The 14,699-nt window shown below is 37.2% G+C and overlaps 1 long non-coding RNA gene across 2 annotated transcripts; it reads left to right on the top strand.

The window, feature by feature from the left end:
• The first annotated feature begins 13,147 nt into the window (after positions 1–13,147).
• Positions 13,148–14,354, top strand: LOC149229788 (uncharacterized). Of its 2 annotated transcripts, XR_016247318.1 has the most exons (3): positions 13,205–13,354; positions 13,613–13,699; positions 13,942–14,354. It is a non-coding gene; the product is annotated as an uncharacterized LOC149229788 (long non-coding RNA). The 2 variants fall into 2 exon arrangements; XR_016247319.1 differs by lacking the exons at positions 13,613–13,699; positions 13,942–14,354 and adding an exon at positions 13,456–13,517 and having other exon boundaries at positions 13,148–13,354.
• The last annotated feature ends 345 nt before the right edge of the window (positions 14,355–14,699 follow it).

The following is a 14,699-nucleotide window of genomic DNA, read 5'->3' as shown; positions in this document are numbered from 1 at the left end:
AGATCAGATAACCTTAGCTTTTATATTTTTGAATTTAACAATTAGGACTTTTATTTAATCTGCAAGTGTGAAGGAGATAATTAAATTTATACATGTTTGGATTTTGAGATGCTAGAATAACTTCCTATTTTCAAGTAGTTATGGTAGCTATATGATCAAGTGAAATATTAGCATAGTTTCCTTCCTGCAAGTGATTTGTGTCATTTTATAACTAGATGATTTATGTCATATGATAGCATTTACAATTTAGCACCTTTCATTTCCTGAATTGACAAGCATTTACTTTTCCTGCACTAGAACTAGTTTTACATTCCACTATCAGTAGTCAGACTCCCTTTAGTCCAATAGAGGAATGGTCTGGAACCGTAATGTTCAATTACCCTAGTTGAGAAGTAATATTTGTATAATGATGCATTTGCTATGTATATAGCATTGTCACCTCCAAGTTTGTACGAAACCCTAGGGTGATAAAGTAAATTTGGTAGTCCTAAGAGTTGCAACATTCTTGCTGCAATACTAAGGCTCGTCACCTTTTCCTTAACAAAAGGTATTGGTTCCCCCAGGGTGAAACAACAAGTCTGATATATCCCTTATCTAATAATTCGTATAACTTCATTTTTAATTCCAGTAATTTTGGGGTACTCATTCAATACGGTGCTCTAGATACTGGAGTTGAACCTGGAACCAAATCAATGGTGAAATCTATATCTCTATGAGGGGGTAATCCTGGAATTTCTTTCAAAAACGTATCTTGAAACTCCCTAATCACTGGTAGACTATTTAGTTTTCCTTTTTCAGCCAGTTTTTCATTAATTTCCACTTGTACCATGCACAACTGGCATCCTTTCCTAGTGTTCCTTTTTAATTGTAATGTTGTGATCTAACGAACTAACAAAGGTTTTGGTTCCCCCCTAACTAACCAAATCTATCCCCCTTAATCTACACATTGGACTGATTTTTCTAGTCAATTTATGACAACACCCTACTTTTCTTACCAATCCATTCCTATTATTATATCATAAGATCCCAAAGGGAGAATATTTATATCTGCTAATGTAGAATAACCATTTAAGTTAATACCACATTGTTTTGTTTCACTGGTTGTTAGTGCCTAAATCTACCTCATGCTAAGAAAGGCAGGTCTAGGGTAACATCAAACCACGCTTAACCTGGTAGCTAGCCCTACCAGGTCGGGAGAGGGCTCTCTCCTTGTCAATCTCAATGAAAATTTATCAAGGAAGGTTTGAGATGACTGATATAAAAACTAATTTTAGGCTAGGTATGTTTTCTCAGAAGAATTTGATTGATTTAAATGATTGGTTGTTGGATTAGATGGGAAGGCAGCTTTTGGGTCCGGGAAATGAACACAGATTTGCTGAGGTTTCAATGGGGCGAGGTAGGCAAGTGTTTTAGCACTTTCAAATGACTATAATGGTGAGTTTAAAGACTGGTGAGGAGCTAGAGAGGGCACGAAAAATTCATGAGCCCTCTTCAAACAGTAGAAAACATGTAAAACTAAATAAACCCCAAGGTAGAGCACTAAAACATCAATGAATTCTACCTTTTACACTTGATTCATTTAGCTATGAAGAATAAAATAGATGATGGCACACATAAACATAAGATCACTAAATAACTGAGAGGAAAACAATGCTAAATCACATTACCACAAGAATCCCACAAAATGTTACAAAACCCTAGTTTATTTCCTTGCCAAACTGCAGAAGTGATGTATAATAGTGCTCAATGCATCCACAAGAGTCCAACCTTCTGCCAAAGTCCAACCTTTACAAATGACTGAAAAAACACATGATATAGACCTCCAAACTACCTGTTCTATCCATCAGGGGTCGAATCCATGAGAAGAGGTGTGGTTTCAACCATATCTAAACTAGGAACACAAAAATAGGCAGCGAAACAACTTGCCTCTAAAACCTAGGAAACTGATTCATTCAACTCTAAACCACCTACAACTGATGTATCTACCTTATCAAGTAATTTTTTATCATTTTTACATCATAGTACATCAATTTACATCATGTCACATCGTGAATTTTACCATAAGAGAGAAAGTGTCAAACTAGAAGAAAACTAGGCGAAAAACAGAATTTTTGAGCAAAATTGGCACTTTTTCATCCTGTGCGTAGCGCCATTTTTTCTGTTCGTAGCACTTTTTCCAAGCTGCTTTTGGAGGGCTTCCAGAGGTCCGAATTAGGTGTAGGATAGCTTGTTGGAAATCCTGGTGAGTCTACTTTCTTGAGAAGCTTGAATTTTTTGATTTGGAGTCCATTTTCCCCTCCAAAATTGCAATCTCCCAAGACTACTTCCTGTGTGGCCAAAAAGTGGCAGAGAGGGCATTTTTTGAGTGTTTTTGGCCTTTTTGGAGGTCCAAAACTTGTCAAAATTTCCTAGTAATTTCTAAGCATGCATAACTTTTCATAACGAACCCAAAAATACCAAGTTTTCTTGAAATGGGGGTCCCTATCAAAAGAGAGCACTGGTGGCGCTACGCACTTGCCGGAAAAACCTGTTTTTTACATTAAAATTTCAAAATTGACAAAAATTTCTCCAAATTTCTTGAAATTTTGCATGAGTGATCCTTGTTAGCTGCTTTGATGGGCTAGTGATGCTTCAGCCAAGATCTTTGAGTTCATCATGCTCTTTTGTGTTCCTCAAAACTCTTCTTAGCTTGGCCTTTAGCCTCTTTGTCCTTGCATTACAATTTTTTTTTGATGATCAAATCTTTGACACTCCTTGGATTTTGAGCATCCAAGTCCATGAAACTCACCTCTTGCACCACCTAATGCTCCATAAGGAAAAAATATCCATAATTACTGTCCATTGGCTTGATTGACTATAAATGCTAGTAAGGAAAGAAAGGTAGTGGGGTGAATGATGAGTATGAAGATATTTTGAAATATGAGGTAAGTGGTGTGTATAAGGAAGTGAATGTTGGGAGGAAGGGTTTCTTTTGGGAAATGAGGGAAGTGAATGATATTATGAATGTAGATGAGGAAATGGGAAATGGGAGTTTAGGGTTTTGGGGATAGAATAAAGGGTTAGGGTTTAGTAAATGGGAATAGGGTTTGGGTAGTGAGTGCTAATGATTTTTGGAAAGGGAAAGAGGAAGGGATTTAGGGAAATTTAGTGTAAGGGAATGGGGTGTAGGAAGATAAACTAAGGGAATAGAAACAACAAAAGACAATACCCTATTCAAATTTACAAGACAATTTGGAGGATAGCCAAGGTTTTAGGGAGAGTGTGTAGGGTTTGGGAAATTTGTATGTGAAAGTTGGATTTAGTAGAATATATGAGGTAATGATGTTTGGGGAATTTATATAAGGGAATGGGGTTTAGGGAACAACAAATGGATGAGGGAAATTTAAAATTTACGAGACATTTTAGTGAAAACTAGGGTTTGACTTCATGAGTAAAAGAGTCACCAAATATTGATGCAAAACCCTTTTCAACAAGAAAGATTGATTTACTTACTTTCCAAGAGGTAACTTGAGAGATTTGAAGGAAATTGAGTGATTTTGGATCGTTTTTGGGCTTTGCTGCGAGGTGCGTAGCGCCAGTGCAAATTAAGAAAGGAAAACCTTGACAGGTGCGTAGTGCCCCCCAAGTGCGTAGTGCCTTTTTGAAGACCTATTTTAGAGGCCTTCCCGATGTAAAAATTTGGCATGGGATAGCTAGTTGGAAAGATCATCAAGTCTAATTTCCTAAACATCTTGAATATTCCAATTTGAAAGTCATTTTTCCTATCAAACGTCAAATCACCCAAGACTAGTCAAAATGTGCAAAATGAGGCTACCTAAATGCAGAGTGCTGTTGCAGTCAACTTTTGAAGGTCTTCCTCAACTCCAAATTGAGATCATGATAGATAATTGGAAATATATCTCTATATAAGTACCATTTAAATCATAAAGCAAATCATTTGTTCAACCAGGCTAGGAGAAATCTTGATTTTCCCAAGGCCACTTCAGAGGTGCAGCAACCCTTCTGAGACAACTTTATTTTTGGCATTTATTTAAAACCATGACACTTGTGTAAAAAATGAAGGAGGTTTTTCTTCCGTAGCCTATTTTGGACAAAAACCTCTCTCAATTTTTCCAAATTCATTTTTCCTCGTTTATAAACATCATTTGAGTAAAACCTATCCCGATGTGTGGAACAGGGGATTTGTTGAAATGAAGTGAAATGAAAGGGATAAGGGGCTTCTAAATTATTGAGAAAAATTTGGGGAGTAGGGAGGGATGTTAGGAAATAGGGGAAAGTTTAATTTCAAATATTGGGTGAGGCGAAGGGGTTCAAAATGGAAAAACACAGGCCTAGCCTAGAAAATTGCCAAGTTATAGCAAGAAACTAGGGTTTGTGGAAAAATGAGGAATTTGAGGGATATCAATGATGGGAAGTGTTTAATAAGGTACATTAAGAATAGGGAAAGGTGTATGAGCATCAAGATGCAAGATTTGTTGATGATTTGACCATATAAGAGAAATTACCTTCAAAACCCTAGAAGAGGGAAATGAGCCTTACCTAGGTACAACTGAAGCACGAACAAGGTGTAAAATGACCCGTTGGAACCTGAAATGATGATGAAAATCCTTTAAATGATGGTACACTCAGCTGAATGGTGATATGGACCAACATTTGGACAACTTTGAAAGGGGTGAAAACAAACCCTAGACCTAATACCTAGTGACCAAATTTTACTTGAAGACTCAATGAAATGACAAAAATTGACTTTGACACCTTAAAATCACTTTGTAGGAGCATTTTTGATCACTGGAGGAAGGCTTCAAAGACTGACACTAACATTGGCTCCAATGGGGATGGTAGCTCCTTGGAGGTGCCAAGAACCGTAGATCTTTGAGAGAGCAGACTAGTGCCTTATCCATTGAGCATGGGGTCAAAAACTCAAACTGAAATGCATGACTGAAAACTGACGACTTGATGACACAAGCTAACTTGAAACTGACTCAATACTAAAACACAATTGATAAACTGGAAAATATCCTCAAAATGGAGCTTATTCAATAAAACCTATTCTAGCTATTCCATTCATCATCTGATCAAGTGAAATGAAATAGCCAATGCAACAACGTAAGAATTCTAGCTGTTGTTGGCATTCTCCACAAGTGCTTGCTTCTGAACAACAAGAGAGAACTACTGAAAGGAAACTCCCATGAAAGCTTGTAAACAGATACGTTGAATGATATGGATTCTCTATCTGACTCCAAAAACACTGCATAAGGATCTTGAAATTCATGTGCACTGAGACTTAGCTCATCCAATGGATTACTTTTCTTCTCCTCATACCATGAATGCAAACTTTCATCTGAGCTTTGTGATGAGACTGCTGTTGAAAATGACAAAGAAATTGGCTACCAGATCAATTTTTTATCCGTACACGTTTCAAGCTCACAGGTAGCTAATGGAGAAGGACTTTGACTGCAGACATCATCCAACACATTAGCTATTGGATCGTGAAAAACTTGAAAATATTGCTACAACCATTTTCTATTGGTTCCGATGAGATTACATGATTTTCTACAAGCTGCTCATCCTTTATTGAAGATGTACTATGCAAATTTTCCTTCGAAAACTGAAATGATTCAAAAAAATGGTACGGAATCATCTAACATCATTTGATCATATGGTCCAGCTTCCAAGTCTTCACTTGCAACTTAACAATCAATGGCATTTGGAGGCTACAACTCTGGATATGAGAAGTCTGGAACAAGGTTTTCATTGCCCTCAAGATGGTCCAGATGAAGACTCATCGGCAGTTGATTTATGATTGCATGAATGTTGTCTCTGATGAATTGAAATGAAGCAAAACAAAAAGGAAAAGATCCTTCACTTACTTCAAAATTAGCTGCACTTTCCTCCTCATTTTCATAGCTAATATGTGATGGTTGATCATTGTATTCAAGCTGCTGAAAATGAACTTCCTCCTTCCACAAACCAGCTATTAATTTGTCAACAAGGCTAGCTTCTATTTTGAGAACATAATCATCATCATACTGATCAAAGTTAGGGAATTCATCAGTATAAAACACATCATCAAGCATACATGTCATATCAACAGATCTCTCTTCTCCAAGATGATCTATAAAACAATCATTATCAGATATATGACAACTGGGATAAGAAAGAAAATGTTTTGGATCAGCTACTTGTTCTTCCTCAATCTGCAAGCCGTGGTCTTGAGCATCATACTCATTCCTTGTAGTGATCTTTTGCATCATATTTTCCACTGTACTTACCAAAATTTCAAGCTTTACCTCTAAAGATGTCAATTCATCTGGATCTATGTTCTTCACGTCTTCTTCCTTCAACTTTGCCCTTCTGATAAGCAAATTAGCCTCTACATCTACTGCACTATTCTGCATATCTTCAAGTGTTGCAAGGTTCCTTTCCCTCAGCTAAATCTCCATTTTTGGATCAAAGGAACCCGAGTAGTGTAAGAGAGAAGATCCAGGAGGAGGTCTTATATTAACAGGGATTGAAAAATAGACTTGGTTAAATCTAGCAGAAAACTATTGTAGTGTCTCCCTTGGTAATCTTTTCAGCTGGTTATACTCTTCTATAATCAAGAAAGGGTTCTATCTGACCACCCACCTATCGAGGAAAACTTTGACGAACCGCTGGAAATCTGAGATGCTCGCATCAGGTAGGGTTTTGAACCAACTATTGACTTTTCCTTGCAAAGAAAGAGCAAAAATCCTAATATTGATATCTTCTTCATCAAATTCAAAAAGGTCAAGAAAAGACTCAAAATTTAATACATGTCTCTTAGCAGTGATGTAATTACAGTCACCATCAAATCTTGGTAGATATATGTCATGATGTTTAGGGAAAGCATGGGATATACGAGGTAAAATCAGAGGCTTGTATCGATCTGGAATTTTACAAGGTATAGGGGTATGTACAAAAGGTGTAGAATTAGTCTTGGTCTCTTGAGGCTCATCATTTTGAAGACGATCATCACAAGCTTTAGAAAACGGGTCTTGATCAAGCTCAAAGGCATGCAAATATTTGGTATTCATAATCTTCAAAGGGAAGGAATCACATGCAGGCTGAGGATATTTTCTCAAATACAATATACTTTGCAAAGCCTTCTTGACTTTCTCAGGAAAAGAGAAGAAATAATTTATAACAAACATAATATCTTGGATGAAATTCCAACTTGAATACCTGATCTCTCTATATTGTCCTTTCATGTTTTTGTTGGTTGAGTTCATCCTCCAGTGGGGTCCTTGGATCTGATCTCGAAACTGATTTAGAATCTCTAGGTGAATGATTTCAGCCTTTCAATGTCTGATCGTTGTCCACCATCAAAAATCATATCTGAACTTGATACATTTCACTGAGGAACATAAAACTACATTTCGCAGTATGGTCGCCACTATGTTAGTGTCTAAATCTACCTCAGGCTGAGAAACGCAAGTCTAGGGTAACATCAAACCATGCTTAACCTTGTAGCTAGCCCTACCAGGTTAGGAGAGGGCTCTCTCCTTGTCAATCTCAAAGAAAATTTATCAATAAAGGCTTGAGATGACTGATATAGAAACTAATTTTAGGCTAGGTATGTTCGCTCACAAGAATTTTCTTGATTTAAATGATTGGTTGGTAGATCAGATGGGAAGGCAACTTTTGGGTCCGAGAAATTAACACAGTTTTGCAGAGGTTTCTGTGGGGCGAGGTAGGCAAGTGTTTTAGCACTTTGAAATGAGTGTAATAGTGAGTTTAAAGACTGGTGAGGAGCTGGAGAGGGCATGCAAAAGTCATGAGTCCTATTCAAACAGTAGAAAACATGTAAAACTAAATAAACCCCAAGGTAGAGCACTGAAACATCAATGAATTCTACCTTTTACACTTGATTCATTTAGCTATGAAGAATTAAAGAGATGATGGAACGCATGAAAATAGGATCACTAAATAACTCAGAGGAAAACAATGCTAAAACACATTACCACAAGAATCCCACAAAATGCTACAAAACATTGGTTTATTTCCTCCACAAGAGTCCAACCTTATGCCAAAGTCCAACCTTTACAAATGACTGAAAAAAAACATGATATAGACCTCCAAACACCTGTGCTATCCATCAGGGGTCAAATCCATGAGAAGAGGGGTGGTTTCAACCATATCTAAACTAGGAACACAAAAATAGGCAGTGGAACAACTTGCCTCTAAAACCTAGGAAACTAATTCATTCAACTCTAAACCACCTACAACTGATGTATCTACCTTATCAAGTAAATTTTTATCATTTTTACATCATAGTACATCAATTTACATCATGTCACATCATGAATTTGACCATAAGAGAGACAAAGTCAAACTAGAGGAAAATTAGGCGAAAAATAGAGTTTTTGAGCAAAATTGACACTTTTTCATGTTGTGCGTAGCACCATTTTTTCTGTGCATAGCGCTTTTTCCAAGCTGATTTTGGAGGGATTCTCGAGGTCCAAATCAAGTGCAAGATAGCTTCTCGGAAATTTTGTTAATTCTATTTTCTGGAGCAACTTGAATTTTTTGATTTGGAGTCCATTTGCCCCTCCAAAATTGAAATCTCCCAAGACTGCTTCCTGTGTGGCCAAAAAGTGGCAAAGAGGGCATTTTTTGGGTGTTTGTTTCCCTTTTGGAGGTCCAAAACTTGTCAAAATTTCCTAGTAATTTCTGAGCATGCATAAATTTTCATAAGGAAATAAAAATGCGAAGTTGTCTTGAAATGGAGGTCCATATCAAAAGCGAGCGCCGGTGGTGCTACACACCTACTAGAAAAACTTGTTTTTTACATTAAAATTTCAAAATTGACAAAAAGTTCTCCAAATTTCTTGAAATTTGGCATGAGTGATCCTTTTTAGGTGCTTTTATGGGCCAATGATGCTTCAGCCAAGATCTTTGAGTTCATCATGCTCTTTCTTGTTCCTCAAAACTCTTCTTAACTTGGCCTTTAGCCTCTTTGTCCTTGCATTACAAATTTTTTTTTTGATGATCAAATCTTTGACACTCCTTGGATTTTGAGCATCCAAGTCCATGACACTCACCTCTTGTGCCACCTCATGGTCCACAAGGACAAAATCTCCATAATTACTGTCCATTGGCTTGATTGACTGTAAATGCTAGTGAGGAAAGAAAGGTAGTGGGGTGAATGATGAGTATGAAGAGATTTTGAAATATGAGGTAAGTGGTGTGTATAAGGAAGTGAATCCTAGGAGGAAGGGTTTCTTTTGGGAAATGAGGGAAGTGAATGATATTATGAATGTAGATGAGGAAATGGGAAATGGGAGTTTAGGGTTTTGGGGATAGAATAAAGGGTTAGGGTTTGGTAAATGGGAATAGGGTTTGGGTAGTGAGTGCCAATTATTTTGGGAAAGGGAAAGAGGAAGGGATTTAGGGAAATTTAGTGTAAGGGAATGGGGTGTAGGAAGATAACCTAAGGGAATAAAAACAGCAAAAGACAATACCCTATGCAAATTTACAAGACAATTTGGAGGATAGCTAGGGTTTTAGGGAGAGTGTGTAGGGTTTGGGAAATTTGTATGTGAAAGTGGGATTGAGGGAGAATATATGAGGGAATGATGTTTGGAGAATTTATATAAAGGAATGGGGTTTAGGGAACAACAAATGGATGAGGGAACTTTAAAAGTTACGAGACAGTTTAGTGAAAACTAGGGTTTGACTTCATGAGTAAAAGGGTCACCAAAGATTGATGCAAAACCGTTTTCAACAAGAAGGATTGATTTACTTACTTGCCAAGAGGTAACTTGAGAGATTTGAAGCAAATTTAGTGATTTTTGAGCATTTTTGGGCTTGGTTGCTAGGTGCGTAGCACCAATGCAAATTAACAAAGGAAAACCTTGTCAGGTGCGTAGCGCCTCCCATGTGCATAGCGCCTTTTTACAGATCTGGTTTGGAGGAATTCCTAGTGTCATAATTGCGTGAGGGATAGCTTGCTGGAAATCTTATCAAGTCTACTTTCCAAAAAATCTTGAATTTTCCAATTTGGAGGTTATTTTCCCTGTCAAAAGTCAAATCTCCTAAGACTGGTCAAAATGTGAAAAATGAGGTTGCCTAAATGCAGAGTGCTGTTGCAGTAAACTTTTGAAGGTCTTCCTCAGCTCAAAATTGAGCTCATGATAGGTAATTGGAAATCTCTCTCAGTCTAGATACCATTTAAATCATCAAGAAAGTCATTGGGTCAACCAGGCTAGGAGAAATCGTGATTTTCGTAAGGTCACTTCAGAGGTGCAGCAACCCTCCTGAGGCAACTTTATTTTTGACATTTCTCTAAAACCATGACACCTGTGTAAAAAATGAAGGCTTTGTTTCTTCCTTGGCCTATTCTAGACAAAAAACTCTCTCACTTTTTCCAAATTCATTTTTCCTTTCTTAGAAACATCATTTGAGTAAAACCTATCCTAATGTATGGAACATGGTATTTGTCAAAATGAAGTGAAATGAAGGGGATAAGGGGCTTCTAAATTCTTGAGAAAATTTTGGGAGGTAGGGAGAGATGTTAGGAAATAGGGGAAAGTGGAATTTCAAATATTGAGTGAGGGGAAGGGGTTCAAAAGGGAAAAACACATGCCTAGCCTAGAAAATTGTCAAATTGTAGCAAGAAACTAGGGTTTCTGGAAAAATGAGGAATTTGAGGGATATCGGTGATGGGAAGTGTTTAATAAGGTAAATTAAGGATAGGGGAAGGTGTATGAGCATCAGGATGCAAGCTTTGTTGATGATTTGACCATATAAGAGAAATTACCTTCAAAACCCTAGAAGAGGGAAATGAGCCTTACCTAGGTACAACTGAAGCACAAACAAGGTGTAAAATGACCCATTGGAACCTGAAATGATGATGACAACCCTTTAAATGATGGTACACTCAGCTGAATGGTGACATGGACCGACATTTGGACAACTTTGAAAGGAGTGAAAACAAACCCTAGACCTAATACCTAGTGACCAAATTTTACTTGAAGACTCACTGAAATGACAAAATTTGACTTTAACACCTTAAAATCACTTTCTAAGAGCATGCTTGATCACTAGACGAAGGCTTCAAAGAATGACACTAACACTGGTGACCCTTCTTTTAGTATCATTTGCCGGCTGAATCATCCAAGCATTCTTGAATTTTACGGTTTTAGTTTACACTTCTACAAGTTTGGGGCTAATATAACTTAAACTAGCCCCTGGATCTATTAAAATAGAGATAGTGTGGTTGAAAATAGTATCTTCGATCTCAATCATGGTGGATTGGTGCTTAGCTTGCGTATCCTCTAGTGCCGCATTGATTCTGGGAATATTCCTAGCCATATCATTAATTGTTTATGCCTCCTAGATTGTTTAGGGTTAAGTGGGAAATCTCTTAGTAAGTGCATCTCACCAAAACCCCAACATTTTAATGTTTCCTGATCTTTTGTGCCACCATTATTCTTACTATTCAACCTCATGGGCTTTGATCCTATATAAGATTGTGATGGAAGCGATAAATTTCCTCGACCAATCTTCTTCCTTTGATGATCCTTACTGAAACGTTTAAGGTAAGGAGGCTTCTATCTTTCAAATCTCCCTACTAGCTTGTTTTTATCATTGTTCTGCCAAGCCTTTCCACCCTCATTTCTGCTCCTAAACTGCTAGTAGCACATCCTAGCTTTCCTTACCGTTTGGTGCACGGTTTTTGGTTGATCAAACTCAATTATTTCCTTATATGGAGTAGGTAAATAATTAAAAAAACATTGTATTTTTGCCTTTTCCTCCTTAAGATATGACACATAGTGTAGTAAATTGGTGAACATTTCCACAAATTCATCCATGGATAATTGCCCCAGCTTCATCTCATGGAATTCCTTGGCACGATCGTCATAATAACGTTCACTCAGATAACATGACTTAAATTGTTTTTGAAATTCTTCCCAGGATATTTTCCTTTCTTCTAACTGATGTACGCTTTTGACCTCCTCCCACCAGAAGGTAGCTTTACCTTGCAACTGATAGATGGCTAGAAGAGCCTTAAAATTAATTTCATATTCATAGACCTAAAAGTATTTAACCATATTTAACAGTCTGGCCTCTACATCTTCTTCTTTTTCCCCATCAAAGGTAGGGGGCTTAATCTGTCTAAACTCACCTTGTAACTCAACCTTCTTCTTTCCTTTTTGTACCTTTGGGGTTGTCTGACCCGACTCCCCCCACTTTCTATTTTTTTTATTATGTTTCCCCTTTATCCTTTTCTTATCTTCCAGTTTAGTTCTTTTGTGACTCGATTTTTCACTCCATTCTCTAATCATCCTTTCCAGTTCTACACTGGCTCTTAGTAATGTTTCATTACTACTCCATAACTGTAGTATTTCTTGTTTCATACTCTTCACCATATCAACCGGTTAAGAGGGCAGTGAATTGATTCCTTCCCCCAATTCAATATACAAATCCTCATCTCCCATGTTTGTTGGAGGAGTGCTTTCCGTCATTTTGTGGCGTTATGTCAAACGGGTACCATATGAACCATACAATAATCATTAACAACTTATATGGTACATTTCCAATACTATGTGTGTGTGTGTGTGTATATATATATATATTTCTTAAGATGGTGCCCTCAAGGCCTAATGTAGTATCTTGGCTCTGATACCACTTGTCAGACACCCTTATCTATCACCTATAGATGAAGCTTCACAGTAATATATCCAATATCAATTTAAGCTAAGAAAAGAAAACTTTTGTACTACAAGGGATTGGTTATAATATTTGTTAATGAAGCTTTACTACTATAGGTGCATGGCTAGAAAGATTTATATAATTGTGTATAAGGAGTGGAAATATTATTACTATATTACCCCCCCGCTCTCCCGCCCCATGGCTAACATCATTATTATAAAACCTTAAAATAAATTCTAACACTACCCATAGCCATACTGCACCACTACAGCCGTTATATATATATATATATATAGAAATAATTGAAAGACATAAGAAATACTACTCAACCCCACCATCAATTTTGACTGTACCCTACCTACTAGCTCGACCAATCAGGCTCCTCCAGCTCGTTTATATCACATGGTATTCATGCCCCCCTCTGACCCTTTTCCTTTTTTTGAGGCTGGATTCGGGATCTATGGTGTGTGTATACTATCAGGAGATCGACAATCCTCCTACATTGATGAATTTACCCTAATATCAGTTGGTATTCTTCATTGCTCATTTTCTTTTTCTTTACACTATCGCAGCTAAGGTAGCGGTATGGCTACCTAGCCTTCACTTTGATGATGGAGGTGGAAATCCAGTTCACTCATGGCAATTTCATGAGCATCCTTCTGGCATGTAACCCTCTCAGGTACCCGAGCACTTGGAATTTTTTCATATCCATAGCTCGACTTTCCTATTGCTTATGAATTTTCTAGGTTTTTAAATGGGGTTTTTCTCTCTATGTCATAGGGGTTCTCAGAGGGAAGAGGTTCAAGTGACTCTTCAATATCTAGATTCTTCCCTCATCTCAATAGTTATGGTGTTTTTTGCATAAACCCTAATTTTTATGTGTACCACATATTTAATTTATGCCTCGAATTATGTGATGAATTTGGGTATATTGCAGGGTTTTCAGGGTTTCTTCTTCTAGGTGATTGTCAACCCAGAATAACTTTGTGGCAAGGAAATTGGTGGCCAACCCACAACTTGCAGAGTAAGTTCAGTTTTCCCTCATACCTCTCATCAAGATTTAGAAGCAAGTGATTTCCTTCTAGGCTCAATCTTTCATTTTTCATTGGTGGTTCATAGGGACGCGAGAAGTCCTCTCTTCCAGAACTTCCTTTTGCAAGTAAGGCATACAGTCAAATCATTTGATTTCTTTTTTAAGTTCTCGTTACACCATCTTCATATTTCTCAGGTCATTTCTAATTTCTGGTTTCCTTTACTTGATGATAGGTACTGAGCTTGGGCACTCCCTTCATTGTGGGTTTTCTCAAGATCCCAAAGTAACAGTTCCTCACTCATCTACTGTCTTGTTATCAGGTGGGTACCTTTTGTGTGGCTTGCCCAAAGTTACTAGCAATCGAGATAGTTCTCTCTTATTGAGCCTTAGTCACTCTTATGCGCTATCGTGACCCCTGGTCACTTAAGACTCTCTCTATTTATTTATATTGATTGTTATGACGTCTACAGGAAGGAATAGGTTTCCATTGCTCAATGTAAAGGACTGGCTTAAGAGGAAGGGTCCTCATATGAGTTCCCCCTCACTATAACTATACTTTTGTTATAGCCATATTCTCACAATTTTGTGGCTGGATATTTATCTATAATTTTTATGTAAAGTTTACAATGTTCTAATTTCTTTACTAGATTTAAGTGACTATCACAAAATAAGACATGATTCTTCATTTTTAGAAGGGGTTTGGTATCGTTCCCTCTACTGTCCAACTATTTGACAATTGTTAGCTTGTGAAGATGATTTTTGGTTTCTAGTTTCTTTTTTTACTATTCTTCCTATAATGGAAAAGCATTATTTAGTTATTCAGTGCTTCTTTCTTAAGAAATGATCTATACTATGTTTGTTAAAATAAAAGGAAAAAAATTTCTCAAATTAAGACAAACTCGTATCTACCAAAAATTATGTGTTCCCAAAAGGAAATCATTTGGTGCTTGGAAAATTTCTCTATATGTTTCTTTTTTAATATCTATTGCCT

Source organism: Pinus tabuliformis, chromosome J (genome assembly GCF_031772625.1).
Source record: "Pinus tabuliformis cultivar Carrire ecotype Pingquan chromosome J, CPIR1, whole genome shotgun sequence".
Taxonomy (NCBI): domain Eukaryota; kingdom Viridiplantae; phylum Streptophyta; class Pinopsida; order Pinales; family Pinaceae; genus Pinus; species Pinus tabuliformis.
The sequence above is the reverse complement of the archived record's forward strand: the minus strand, read 5'-3'. Positions and strand labels throughout refer to the sequence as shown.